Source organism: Macrobrachium rosenbergii, chromosome 42 (genome assembly GCF_040412425.1).
Source record: "Macrobrachium rosenbergii isolate ZJJX-2024 chromosome 42, ASM4041242v1, whole genome shotgun sequence".
In the NCBI taxonomy this organism is placed as follows: domain Eukaryota; kingdom Metazoa; phylum Arthropoda; class Malacostraca; order Decapoda; family Palaemonidae; genus Macrobrachium; species Macrobrachium rosenbergii.
In genome coordinates this window covers 11,277,995-11,292,462 of record NC_089782.1, presented here as the reverse complement: position 1 = coordinate 11,292,462, position 14,468 = coordinate 11,277,995, and the positions used below count along the sequence as shown (strand labels likewise).

General features: G+C 36.4%; 1 protein-coding gene across 14 annotated transcripts in view; it reads left to right on the top strand.

Annotated features, from left to right (window-relative positions):
• Positions 1-14,468, top strand: part of LOC136827939 (TOX high mobility group box family member 2-like) — a 1,122,506-nt gene that overhangs the window by 389,731 nt on the left and 718,307 nt on the right. The window lies entirely within an intron of this gene.

The window sequence follows — 14,468 nt, the reverse complement described above, 5'->3', positions numbered from 1 at the left end:
TACCTAATATCACTTATATTCCTTTAAAGTGGTATAGATATGTTGACGATATTTTAGCTGTTTTGTCTGCCGACATTAACGTAAATGATTTACTCTCTAATTTGAATAACCAGGTACCATCCATTAAGTTTACTGTAGAATTAAAAAAGACAATTGCCTCCCTTTCTTAGATGTTTTAATACATTGAGAACCATTTCAGTGCAAATTCAGTATTTATAAGAAACCAACCAAGAACTTAACTTATGTCCATTTTTATTCAGGCAATCGCCTTAACATCAAAATATTCATTTTTCCTTCTATGTTTTTAAGAGCATTGCACATTGTCAGTCCCCAGTATTTGGATGAAGAAATCGAATACATAAGAAAAATAGGGACAGATTTATGTTACCCTTCACCTATACTAGGTATTTGCTAGAATAAAGCTCACAAAAAGTTACATAGTGAAGGTAACATGGATAAAGAAACACCTAAGAACATTCTTAGCTGGCCTTATTTTAGTGGTTTTGAAAACGTAAAATCATTGTTAAAATCTTTTAATGTCAACCTTGTTTTTTCCTATAATAACACACTAAAAGGAAGGTTAATAAAAAAATAGCCATAAGGAAAACAACATAATATATAAAATTCCACGTATGGACTGCCCCTCTTTTTATATTGGCCAATCCAGCAAGGATTTAGATGTATGGATGAAGCAGCATAAGTCCTCTATCAAAACTGGACAAACATCCAATGCTATATTCATTCATTTAAGTGAAAACTCTCACCCGATAAATTGGACTGAAAGTTCAGTAATTGCCAGATCACACAATTTCTCCTCAGGAAATCTTTTAGAATCTGCTATTATACAGTTCACTTCCAGTTGTAATATTAAACTTAGTCCTGGCATGTATTATTTGGACCCCTGTATAAGCAAAATGTTTAAGAATGACCTAAAAGATAAAATCACTAACCTAATTAAAAATTAGTTACTTTATATATATATTTATATATATATTTCTTTATATTTATCTATGTAAAAATGTTTAATATATATTTCTTTGTTAAAAATGTTCACCTTGTAAAATTTTTTATTTTTGTTTACTAAAAATGTGAATTAATGAGTTGTACTTTTTAAAACATTTGTTGGTAGTGAGTCACCTTCTTTGTATAACCTTTTAATTGTCCTGTCCCTGTTTTTGATCTGTTGAGTCTAATCCTTTATAAAACCCTTTAAATAACCATATTTTGGTATGTCTGCTAATTCTTTAATTGTGTTGGATTCCAGGTGCATATTTTTCCTTTGTAATCCCCATCTGTCATCTATACAAGCTTTCTTTGTTAAACTTATCTTTATATTTCTTCAGTCTGCTAAGTAAAGGACTAACGTCGAAAGGCCTTGCAGCACTCCGTTGTTTCTCTTTCCTTCATGGATTTTGTCTTTATTTATATATTCATCACGTTCCTTATTTCCATGATTCAGTTATATATATATATATATATATATATATATATATATATATATATATATATATATATATATATATATATATATATATATATATATATATAATACATCACATATATATATACATATCTATATATATATATATATATATATACAAATATGTATATATATACATATATATACAAATATATGTATATATATATTTATAAACAACAGCTAAGAACAATATATATCCATTTGTATTTTATTATAATATACATATATATGTGCAAACATATCATTAAAATATATATAAATTAAATTACATAAAACATTTTAAAAAAATTACTATAACATATATAAAATAGCAAGGAAAGTATGTATTTTACCAGAAGGAAACTAAAGTGGACTTGTAAGGGCATTACAAAATACAAATAAAGATAAACATACAGACAGAGAAGAAACAGCCAAGACCATCAGGCAAAACAGATAAAAGGTAGAACTGTCAATTTATAATTAAATTCAATGGTTAGATAATTTTCTTTTGAAATAAGTCTGTATTTTCAAGAGTCTTACATTAACATAATAGATTATAATTACATAAATATAGAAGAAATATACACACACACACACACATATATATATATATAGCCACCAGCTATATGGCACTATATTATATATATACATACATACATACATAGTTCAGTGTGGCCTTAACCAACTTAGTGCCACCAAAACAGATTAATAGAGCCAAAATAATGGAAATTAAGAAACTCAAGGATTAACAAAAATTATAATTACACAAATCAAAGATTAAAGTCAGAGCTCTGGCAGTTAGGTTCATAACCACCATATGATCTAAGAACCTCTAAAAATATCTTAAGATTAAAGAGAATCTAAGTTAGGATAATCACATAAAATATCTTAAGATTAAACAGAATTTTACAGTGAGGGTAATCACATATGATCTAAGAACCTCTAAAATTACATTAAGATTAAACAGAATCTTGCAGCTGGTAACAATAATTAAATACATCTTCAGATGTCAAATCTTGAAGGAAACTTCTAAAAATTGGAAGATGGGGAAAGGACACCATGGAAAACAGGTTGGCACACAGCGTCACGATCACCTATTCTGCAGTACAGAACGCACTGTCACTTAATTGCAAAACACTTAACGCATTCAATTTGGGAATGCTGAAGGCTGAGAGGGAAATCATTCAAAGAACAATATATTGCAAACTGGTTAAACACTTATGCATTACGTTACGCAAGTAAAAATACACCACTTTGTTTAGGCCCTTAAGGAGATTGCAGGGGAGTGAATATTAGAGAGCAATGAGACATCTAGTGAAAGAATGTGCATCCTACAACTCCAATTCCAGCTTTACCTTTGTCCAGGGGAGGAGATGTCTTGATGCAAAGGCCAGATTTTGATTTTAATACAAGGGATCAGTGGTAGATTTGGATCCGTGGACATGGCAAAAGTAACTTGTGGGAGAGAGGTAAGGGGTCGGAGGACCGACCAACAAGAATTCTGCCTGGGTTTGTGGTATGCTGCGAACTGCCTCATGTAACCCTTGACCTCTCCCTTACATGCTATCCCTTCCCGTCCTCTCAGCCTCTGTCCAAGATGGACGATGACCTTTAAATTTTCTGGCTCCACTCGTGTCTGTTGACAGCCTGGAACACAAGTATAGCTGAAATATGAGAATCGGACGACAGCACAAAGAGGGAACAATAGGCATACAATAGAGAGACATTAAGGGCAAGAGAGGTGGAGTTACTACTGCGAGGGTGGATGCCATAGCAAATTGCTAATTGTCAGGGAGCATTTTATGACTCCTGTTTCTCAACTTGTGTGGTCCTAGTTGACCTACACACTTTTACTTTACTTTTAAGTCATGGAGCTTGTGTGTGCATATGAAATAAATGAATGCACGTTATGGCTCCCCCTTACTAAAAAACATTTTATTCCTTTTTTGAGCGTGAATGTCTTCAAAAAGCTCTATGATTAAAATACTATTCACTTTCTCAGCCTCAAGTTACAAAGTAAGCATTGAATTGCAACAAGACTTCTAACTTATGTTTTGAACTTGCAAGCTAGTGCATGGGAAAATTTACTATACTGAGCTGATTTTTATTAAGAATGATACAATTAATGTACATATGGTTTACTATGTTATGTTAATTTCAACTTGCAAAGTTTTACTACATAAAATATTAATCATTTACATAGTTCTTATACAGATTTAGTTAACTAAACATTTTAAAATTTGTCCCTAGCTGTGGATGATTCATTAAATACAAACTTTATCATTTGATATATGGACACCTTGACTTGTTTATTGATCATATTCCATATTTTAACCATTGCCTTTTAATGCATTTCAAATAATAATTTGCCAGTTGATCTGGCTGAGTTCATGGTGCAATTGCACATGTGCAAGCAAGAGTCTAACCTAAGGTTAGGAAATAAGTCATAAAAGTGTTAATTCGGGATTAAATGAGGAATAGTTTGAGTTATGGGAAAAAATATTAACAGTTTCAAAATTACAAGGGAAAATGAGTTACAAGTGACAAAGTGTGAGGAAGAGGGGAGTGCCTTAGCATCCTGCTCTGGATTAGGTGCCAAGTTACTCGGATAAAGTGGGGCACTGTGCCAGGTTGGCACAAGTACCAGGAGAACTCTGTGGCTCTCTTAGGCTACCTGGAGTTTCTATGCCTTTGACTTTTCTTCTTCGGCCCTCTTTTAGGTTAATGGTTTGATTGCGTAAGAGGAGTCAGTGAAACCAAATCCAAGGAAGGTGCTGGCATGCCATTTACTCTGGCTGGTGTGACAGTTGAAGTGTGGACAGTGCCAATAATTTCTACCATCTGCCAGTGCAGTTCCTTGAGTTCTGTGACCAGCTGAGCTATGGATGAATTTTCCATCAGGACATTATCTCCCGAGGACTGGGAAAGAGAGGAAGAAGTCTTCGTGGGAGTGATAGGCTTGCAGGTTACAATAGCCAACTCAGACACAGGTTGCAAGGCAGTATCGGGGGGCGAGCTTCTACTGAGGTCACGGGGAATCCGGAAAGGACCCTAGTAAATTTCGGGTTGGCTCTCTTACCGGCACTGGTAGTGGGGCCAGGCCGGGCAAAGAGAGGGAAGCTTGATTCGGTTCTCCTGAATGGAGATCTATGTGTTGCTCTGGCTCTGTCACTGGCGGACCATGCGCAGAAATTAAAGCTGGATGAACTGTTGGAAGAATTAGTTTTACATGGTTGATGTTTTCTAAAGTGATGAGCTTGTGATGTTCAGTTTTGATCTCATAAAGGACTTTGTCTTCCTGTGTAAGGGAGATTTGCATGCCAGTATCCTCGAATGCTTGGATGTGGCATGCGTGGTAGCGACTTCAAGGGGGTGCCACAAATACGGGACCTTCAGCTGGAGGGCCAAGGGATGAATTTATGACTGCCAGAGCAATGGCAGGAGTAGCTCTGTGTCTAGGGCAATGCTTCCAGGGGGAGGAGTGCCCATAGACCTTATTGCAGTGCAGATCATATTAAGATCTTTGCTAGGAGCTAATGAAGGTTGTGGAGTTTGCGTGTGTTGATCAGGAGATTCCTTTGCAGCAGCTCCTCCTTTAAAGTGGCACTGGGATTCCAAGTGCCCTCTTTTTTTGCAGTGAGTGCAAACGAGTTTTAGATGAGAGCCCATTCTTATGGTGGGCTGATGATGAGGTATGATTAGAAGGTATGAGTTTCTTGCCTAGAGTACTGTGATGCTGGTGATGAGTTTCCCAACCATCGGCTGACTGACAGCATTCAGTGACAGTTGTTGGGCATTTCTCATATAGGTATGTGGCTAGTGCGCTTCGAGCGTAATAAAAGAAGTCTTCCACTTGCATGCACTCAGATAGTTCCTCAGATGTACTGACATTGAGAGATTCCAACCAACGGTGACAATGTCTAATCTTGTGGTAGACCCACTCCATCTAGGATTGACCTACTTCTGTAGGTAAGCCACGCCAAATTTGTCTTGAATGTTCAGGTGTGATTTCATATGTCTTGTTGACAGCCCTCCTGACTGTTGCAAGGTCTCCTTGCTCCATGGCTGTCAAGGCACGAAGCGCGACTAAACCCTTGCCACCCATATGCTTGTTTAGAATTAAAGCTATCTTGGTTGCACTGGGTGAAAATTTTTCAAAGACCTTCTCTGTGTGATCCTACCATGCATCAGGTTCATTGTCTGACCACTTCTGGATGAGTGTGTTCATACTGGTTAGCGTGGACTAGGGGGTAGCTGGAGTAGGGTTCTCGGCCCAGTGTTGGGCGAGTGCCATGGCATTCTCATGTCGAGTCCGCTCAAGGGGTAACTCATGGTTGCATTGCTCTTCTCTTACCTGTCTCTCTCCATCAGCGAGAGCTGTTTTCTCCCAAGCTAAGGCTAGCTCGAATTGGTGTTGCTTCTCCTCCTTCTCTTTCTCCATTTTCTCCTGGTACTTTGCTTCTTTCTCCTTTTTCTCCTCTTCTCTCTCCTTTCAAGCTTTAGCTACCAGGGGCATTGACCCAGTTATCCAATGCATCTCACCTGAGACTCCTCTCCCGCCCAATCCCTATGAAGGTTCGGTAATCATTGGCATATGTAGGCATGGCGCTGCTGAAAGGGTACACCGTTAAGTACTAAACCGTACAGCAATTGCACGGAAATGGCAAGAATGGTGAGTGCCAAACAAATGGCACTGATACTAAGTAAGATTGTTGTTCCGTAGAACAGATGTGGCACTGTGACGTGAGAATCAAGATGGAGCCACAGAGTGCAGGTCTGTGGGGCTACCAAGGCAAAAAGTAGGAAAGAAGGGCCAAGACAGGCCCTCAGTTTGCAAGACTTAGGGAATCGCCAAGGAGGGGTACAGAAAAGAGGATGAAAAAGCTATTTGTTGGTCCTGGTGGACGTAGGTTTTTTCAAGAGAACACTTCTGGCACTAGGCTGGATGCTTGGTGATGGCTGTGGTGATGACACCAGAGGCCAAGTAGTGAGGAGTGCCATCGAAGGTGGCATTTGTGGTAGGTATTTGTAAGGTAAAGTCCCAGTTGCAATTAAGCAGACGGGAAAAAGTGGCACTCAATGTGCGTGATTTTGTTGGGGAAGTCATGCGGAATACACCAACTTCATGGTGATCTAGGTTTCACCACTTGCAACTGTGGTCGTCATCGAGTGCAGAAAGTAGTTCTAAAGAACAGAGTTGTGGCACTGATAGTGTGAGGTTTTGTTCGGAACGAACAGGAATTGATATGGTTCCCGTATGATGTAGGCTAGTTCACAAGGAATGGGTTTGTGGGTCCCGAAGGACAGTGTTATTCACAAAGAACTGGTTTTATGTGTCCCAAAGGACGTAGTTTGTTCACAGAGAACGAGTTTGTGTGTCCTGAGCGGCATAGTGTGTTTACGAAGAATGGAATTGGGTGTTCAAAAGAATGCTGATGGCACTCGAGGTGCAGACTTGTCCCGTGAGATCAAGTGTGAGGTTGGGTTGTCCCGAAGAACAGGATTTGGTTGTTCTGAAGAACGGGATTGGATGGGGGTCTTGAAGGACGTTAGGTGTTATGAACCTGCACATGGACGAAACCAGCTACTGCACAAGTTTGTGAGATGGTGTTCAAGGAACATGGGGTAACATGCACCTGGGCTGGTACCAATGTCAATGCAGAGGTTACATGGTAAGTTAATAACATGTCACACTTCGACAGGACAAAGGTGCACAAGTGAAATGGTAATAATTCAAAAGACATAAGTGCAATTATTAGGTTTGCAAGGCACAGATTGTGTGAATTGTTCACGAGGAACGATTTGGTTAAGCCTACATGAGGCGATCAGTTCAAACCAAATGAGCTTACTGCAATTAATTTCTCACATGTATCTGACGATAGCACATACGTGAGGTATATAAACAAAATTTGTTTAACTTGCTCATGGTTACAGAGGCAACTCGGAACAAGGACCAATGTAGGGTAAAATTACAACACCAACAGTGCAAAGAACACAAATGAGCAGCGTGGAACACACAATAATGTGGAATAAAAGCAAAAATAAAATCAACACACAATAATGCGGAATAAAATGGAAATTAAAATCAGCACAATAAGTGCAAAATGTTAATAAACACTGATTATGAATTGTAAGGTTTGTTCTGGGGGAACAAAAAAATAACAAAACACTGCAAAAAAATACACGGGTGATGAGGAAGTTCAACAGCTGGGTATGTGCATGCAAACATGGGTTAGTTCCAAGAATTGAGTTAAATATTGCTTTTTGCTAAATTGAGAAGCAGGCCGTGGAAAACGTGGTCAAACAATAGCGTATGTACGCAAATATAAAATAAAATATTAATCTCCCGTTGGATTTAAAGGAAAGGCAGAATTCTAGTTAATGGCTTTATAGTTAATGAGTTTGACTTTCAGGTCAATTAGTAAAGCGTATGGTTTTTATACCAGTATAAATTTTCACATCCTTAGTTTACGTGACATAAAGAACAATATAATGCTCTCATAAAAGTTTTAAAGGTTAACAATTCCTGGATGAGTTATAATTAAGTGATATCAAGATCTTGCAATTACTGAAGCTTCGAATGACTTTGGAACGTGATGTGCGATAGTGAACGGTTTATGTTGTGGTGAGTGACATCTGTCAAAGTATACCAAATGACGGGTCTGACTGAGAGGGTGAAATGCGACACCCAGTTGTTCAGTGAAGTTGTTCAGTGCTATGGTAATGAGTAGACAGTTCAGACAAACTTCACGAATTGCCGCCAATGGAATGCAAGTACAAGTTTCGCTAATACCGTTAATGTATGGAATATTTTCACAAATGTTTTATGCTAACATTAATATTATGACTTTACATAAAAAGAAGGAATATGGGCATTAAGAGGAACGAGCTAAAAGTCGTAGCACAAGTAAAGTCTGTAAACACTGACTTGGTTGCTGAGAGGAGAGGCAAGTCGAGATGAAATGATGACTGCCAACACGGCGTGTTGTCAGATATGGCTTCCTAGCTAAGTGGATTATCATAAGTTTTCGCAGGGAATATTCGCACTTTCCCTGATAGTTAACACTTATCACTGTTATCACTGCACTTCCTACCTAAGTCTAATCAGTAGAGACTGGTGGTCTTGTAATAGCATGCATTAATGACAGAATATGACTAATAGATATGCGCGCATAGCAACAATCTCTTTTGCTCTCCTGAATGAGTGAGTGGAGGTGAAGGAACGGGGTCCTTTCACACTAGAGTACTCTTCTTTCAACTTATACATGACTTCTACTATGCAATAGGAAATCAGTGAGGTTACCTACACTGTGCACTGCTGTCCACAGGTGCCAAAGTAAATTCACTAAAGGGAATTGGGAGGTTCATTCTTATCGCAAATGCTCAGACTTAACCAGCCAAAGTTGATTAGCTGTTCTACTGAGGTTTAAGGATGAAGTTGCAAAGATTGCACCATGCAACATCATGCAACAAGGTTTGCAAGATCCTGGCAAGGTCGCCAATTTTACAAGTGTGGCCTTCAACATGACATCTATCCATTTTTAAGTTCTAAGTGCATCTAACTGGTGAGGGCCACATGTGTAAAATAGATTAATAGAGCTACTTTAACCTTAAATTCAATGGAAATTAGGGGAAAATCAAGGATTGACTTAAATGATTATAATTACACAAATCAGAAGAAATATACACAGGAGGTTAACCACCAGCTCTGTGGCACTGCAATTACGTTAATTCACAAAACCAATTAGTGCCATTAGAAAATTAAGTATGACCTAAGAACCTTCAAAAATATCTTAAGATTAAACAGAATCTTACAGTGAGGATAATCACATATGATATAAGAACCTGTAAAATTACATTAAGATTGAACAGAATCTTGCAGCGGGTAGCAATAATTAAATATATCTTCAGATGCCAAATCTTGAAGGAATCCTTTCAAAATTGGAAGATGGGGAAAGGGCACTGTGAAAAACAGGTTGGCACACAGCGTCATGATCCCCTATTCTGCAATAAAGAACACACTGTCACTTGATTGCAAAACACTTACCACATTTGATTTAGGAATGCTGAAGGCTGAGAGGGAAATCATTCAAAGAACAATAAAATGCAAATTGGTTAAACACTTATGAGTTATATTACACAAGTAAAAATACACCACTTTGCTTAGGCTCCTAAGGAGATTGCAAGGGAGTGAATATGAGAGAGCAATGAGACATATAGTAAAAGAATGTGCATCCTAACAATTCCAATTCCAACTGTACCTTTGTCCAGGGGAGGAGAGGTCTTGATGCAAAGGCCAGATTTTGATTTTAATACAAGGGATCATTGGTGGATTTGGATCCGTGGACACAGCAAAAGTAACTTGTGGGAGAGAATTGAAACGCGGTATAAAATTTAAACAGAGTATATAGCCATGAGGAAAGTGTAGAAGCAGAGTGAAAGATCATTTGCCTTTACTCTAATGCGTGTGTGTGCACTTGTATGCATAAATATATATATATATATATATATATATATATATATATTCATATATATATATATATATATATTTCATAGCTATATATATATATATAAAATATTTGTATTCATATATGTTTGATTGTAGAATCTACTGAGAAGTCACAATTTGGAGATCAGACACATATGTATTATTTGATCTAGATTGTGCCAAAATCTGCCAAAATGCCCGTTCTTAACTTCTCGAACTGCAGTTGTCGTCATAGCTTTTTTGATATGCTTGTAACTCACTCTGTTTTATGGGAAAAATTGACATCCAAACACAAGAAACTGAAGAGACTTATGATTTGCCGGTCGCGGAGGTCGGCAACGTGACCTCCATTATTGTGTTTTGTTATATATTTTTGGGAGTTTCTACACTTTCGACAGGTTTTGTCTCCCGCGACCGGCAAATCACAAGTCTCTTCAATTTCTTGTGTTTGGATGTCAAATCATTCAATTAGTTGTTGACAAGCATATCCAAAAAGGTATTTCAGGCGATAATGAATCTTTAATCAAAGTGCTTTGCAGTTTAGAGTTTAATCTGACTCGATAATTCATTTTATTATGCATTTTAATCTTTACTTTGTTTTATTCATTTCATTTGACAGGAAATATTGTGTTTCTTTAAATAGTCCATTTAATTACTTGTGAGAATGAGAGAGGTCGGGTGGATGAGCTAAAAACGATATAGAGAGAGAGAGAGGATTCGGGCTGAGAAGGAGAGGAAAAAAATGCGAGTGTGATCATGGGTTGAACCTTTTTACGTCTTTTTCCTGATAAGATCGCTATCATATATATAAAAAAAAAGTATATATTTTATATATATATATATATATATATATATATATATATATATATATATATATATATATATATATATATATATATATATATATATATATATATATATATATATATATAGATAAACAATGAAGGAAAGAGAAACGACAGAGTGCTGCTAGGCCTTTTGACTTACTATCCTTTATTAAGTAAAAGTCGAAAGGTCCAGCACCACCTGTCGTTTCTCTTCCTTCGTGGCATTGCCTTTATTTATATATTCATCTCATTCCATATTTTCGCTATTCAGTTATACATACATACATTATATTATATATATATATATATATATATATATATATATATATATATATATATATATATATATATATATATATATATATATATATATATATATATATATATATATATATATATATATATATATATATATATATATATATATATATATATATATATATATATATATATATATATATATATATATATATATAATATATATATATATATATATATTATATATATAGTGAATGTTTGTGTAGTAGACAGTGATGCAGTGCTGTGGGACGTTCCCGACCTACATCCGACCACTCCACAGTCACAAATGGGTACCCGCTTCTGGTGGGGTCAAGAAAAGCAGCGTTTGGCTAGCAACCTCACCCGTAGTGGCTTGCTGAAGGTTTACCCTTCTCGCGTCGCCCCTTCCCAAGAGATAAGAGCTTATGGATTTGCAGTTACGTTAATATGTTAGCGCACATTGCAAAAGTCTCTGTGTAGTTGTATTTTGCTTTCCATCCTTTTTTCGGCGCGTTTGACGTCCCAATATAGATTTGTGAGCCTGCAGTTGAGTGGAAGGACTGTTTGTTAGAGAAAAGATCTTCGTGCTTCGTCAGATATTTTCCTTTTGTTGTAAAAAGAAAAATAAAATCGCCGTAGTTGTCGCATATTTTGAGCAATTTAACCTTATCGCGACGATGTCTTAAAAAAAAAAAGATGGTGGCCCACCGAGACCGAGTGTATCTCATCAAGCAAGGATGTTCACTTTTACAAGCATACACATACACACATCATACGATTAACCAATGGAGGAAAAGTACCAGGAAAAGGGTTATGCGATGTGTAAGAGACATTTTTCAGTGTTTAAATGACCGGAAAAATACCCGAAACATAATGCCAAAACTAATAAGATCAAAGAATATATCTGTAGTAACTCATAAGAGCTTATTTATTATTAAAGTTATTTTTGCATTGTGTTTATTTATTATTAAAGTTATTTTTGCATCGGGTGTACAGTATATAATCCTATGTTTTACATATAAAGTGCTTTGGTAGGAATTCGAATTCTATTCGAGTACATTCGATTAAGACGGAATTAAGCCAATCAGCAGCCGATTCATCAGCAGTGTTGCCATGACAAATGACATGTTTCTTTGACAGATCGGCTGACACCGAGTATAGTCGAATTTATTTATGAACTATCTTCGAGGAATTCTGGCTATTTTAAAAGAAACATTCTTTTCAAAGGAATGACGGACCTTTACAGTATATATTACGCAAGCTTCCTTCAGAATGTATGAAGCGAACTGGAAATATGCCAGATGACTTGAATGCACAATGTTGTTTTTGATAGTTATTGTTATAACCATTTTATAATTGACAACCTATATAGCCTAATAGAAATCATTACTATAGACTCAAGTCATTGCTTAGGTTTGTTGCGATTTCTTAGAAGTATTTATCCCCATTCATACTACCACTATCTTAACATATATATTTCATTTACATCTTTTTCTTCATAAAATTTCTGTCATTGATGAAAGTCACCATGTCGTAAATGAAATGTTAAAATAGACTCTGTCAGAAATCACAAAATTTCTTTCTAGTCCGAATCTTGCACATTTGTCATTGTCTTTCTTTCATGCTGATCTCAGTAATGAACCTTCCTTATATTGCTTGTTTTATGAAAGTAAGTCGGAATCACATCCATAAGAATAAAGAGGGGCCGACTTACTGTGCATTGGGCGGGGAAACTACAGCTACGTTAGTTCTACAAAAATTCCGTTGGAGATCATTAAAGAACTCACTATCATAAAAGCCAAGCAGTATTTTACGGAAACCATTTGTATAAAGTTGTATAAAATATTGCTAAAAGATTTATTTAAAGTGAAAAAGGATGTATTGTCAGTGCACTTGTCCTTTGTGAGCCTAATGAAGTTAAGCATTCAACATGCAGTCTCATGATTGTAATTTTCCCAGTGATGCTAAAAGGAGCACCTCATTTCTAACGGCATTTGAAATAGGTTTCTGCATTTTGTCGCATTCAGCAATTTATTGGCTACAAGCCCGGAAAACCATACAACCATTGAGTACCGGTCTGTTATTTTGTTGACACTGATAAACATTAAGACTGGGCAAGGATGGTGTGAGGTCAAAAATCAGCACGATCACCCGTACAAGAATGCATTCCTCCTTCTCTGTTACTAAATGCAGTTAAAGCTTATCATCATTAAAAAGAATTTGTAAATCCAAATAAGGGAAATTAACACATCTACTCTAGGAGGTGCGTGTAGAGGTGTATATTTTTCTACGTTCCACTGACATAAATGTACGTCAAACCGGGCAACAACGAAGAATGATAATAAGTGATTAGGAAAAGTTCAGCGTAAGTAAAAATCTTACGAAAGGGTATGTTATTTAATGTTATAGTTTTTGTATGAAAAGTACTGAATTTATTAAATTATCAGTTGAAAAAAACAGAGATTGGGCCCTACTCTTGTATTACGATGAATTAAGACAATGGGATTACCGTTATTTTTCTCTCCCCATTCGTTTGTTATTCTCTCTCTCTCTCTCTCATTTGTTTGTTATTCTCTTTCGCGTCCTTCCTCCAGCATTTTTCTCTCATCCTCTATCTGCGGACGACCGCATCCCACATCGTTGCCATGATCATTTGTCAATGAATGTTAATTTTTCGGTGACAGATGAGTTGAGGCAGAGTACAGTTGCACAACGATGAAATGTCCTTGTTGCAGTCAGTCCTTACAACATTATATATTATATAATGAAATAAATGCACGTTTTAAGTACATAATATACATGTAGTGAAGAAAAATATGTGAACTGCGTCTAAATAAGCTGATAATCGCGATGACCACAAAGAAATTTTATACCAGTTAAAAGAATTGTTAGATCGATACTTTGAAAAGTCTTGACTTTATGGTTCTGACTGAAAGACTAGTGTTAAACTCGGATGAAATGTAATGTTTCGAATCCAATTTCTATTTTAAAATGGAATGGGTTTTCGGTATACTAAACTATATTCAGATTAATAAAGGATTAGAAATATAACCTGAAAGAACGTAGGAGGTTGCTGAAGGAAAATATAGATACCTAAGAAAAATAATGCGACTGTGTTAAAGAAATAAACTTTCTAGTTTATATGATAAAAAGGAATATCATCGAATGGGTACGCCTGACGATAATGTTAATATTGCAAATCTTTTGATTGCAATAAACAGCTATCATTAGTTAATGTAAAGCGAGAGCTTTCGATAATGAGATGATGTTGAAAAGTGAGAGAATGAGAGAGGACGAGAGACGCTAATGCATGCTTTTTATTTGGCTCAGAGGAGATTACGGGGCGCTGAGACCCCTGATGGCACTGCCCAGTGCTGTTAACAGTTTCTCTTCATTGGACATTTTTACAGTTTAT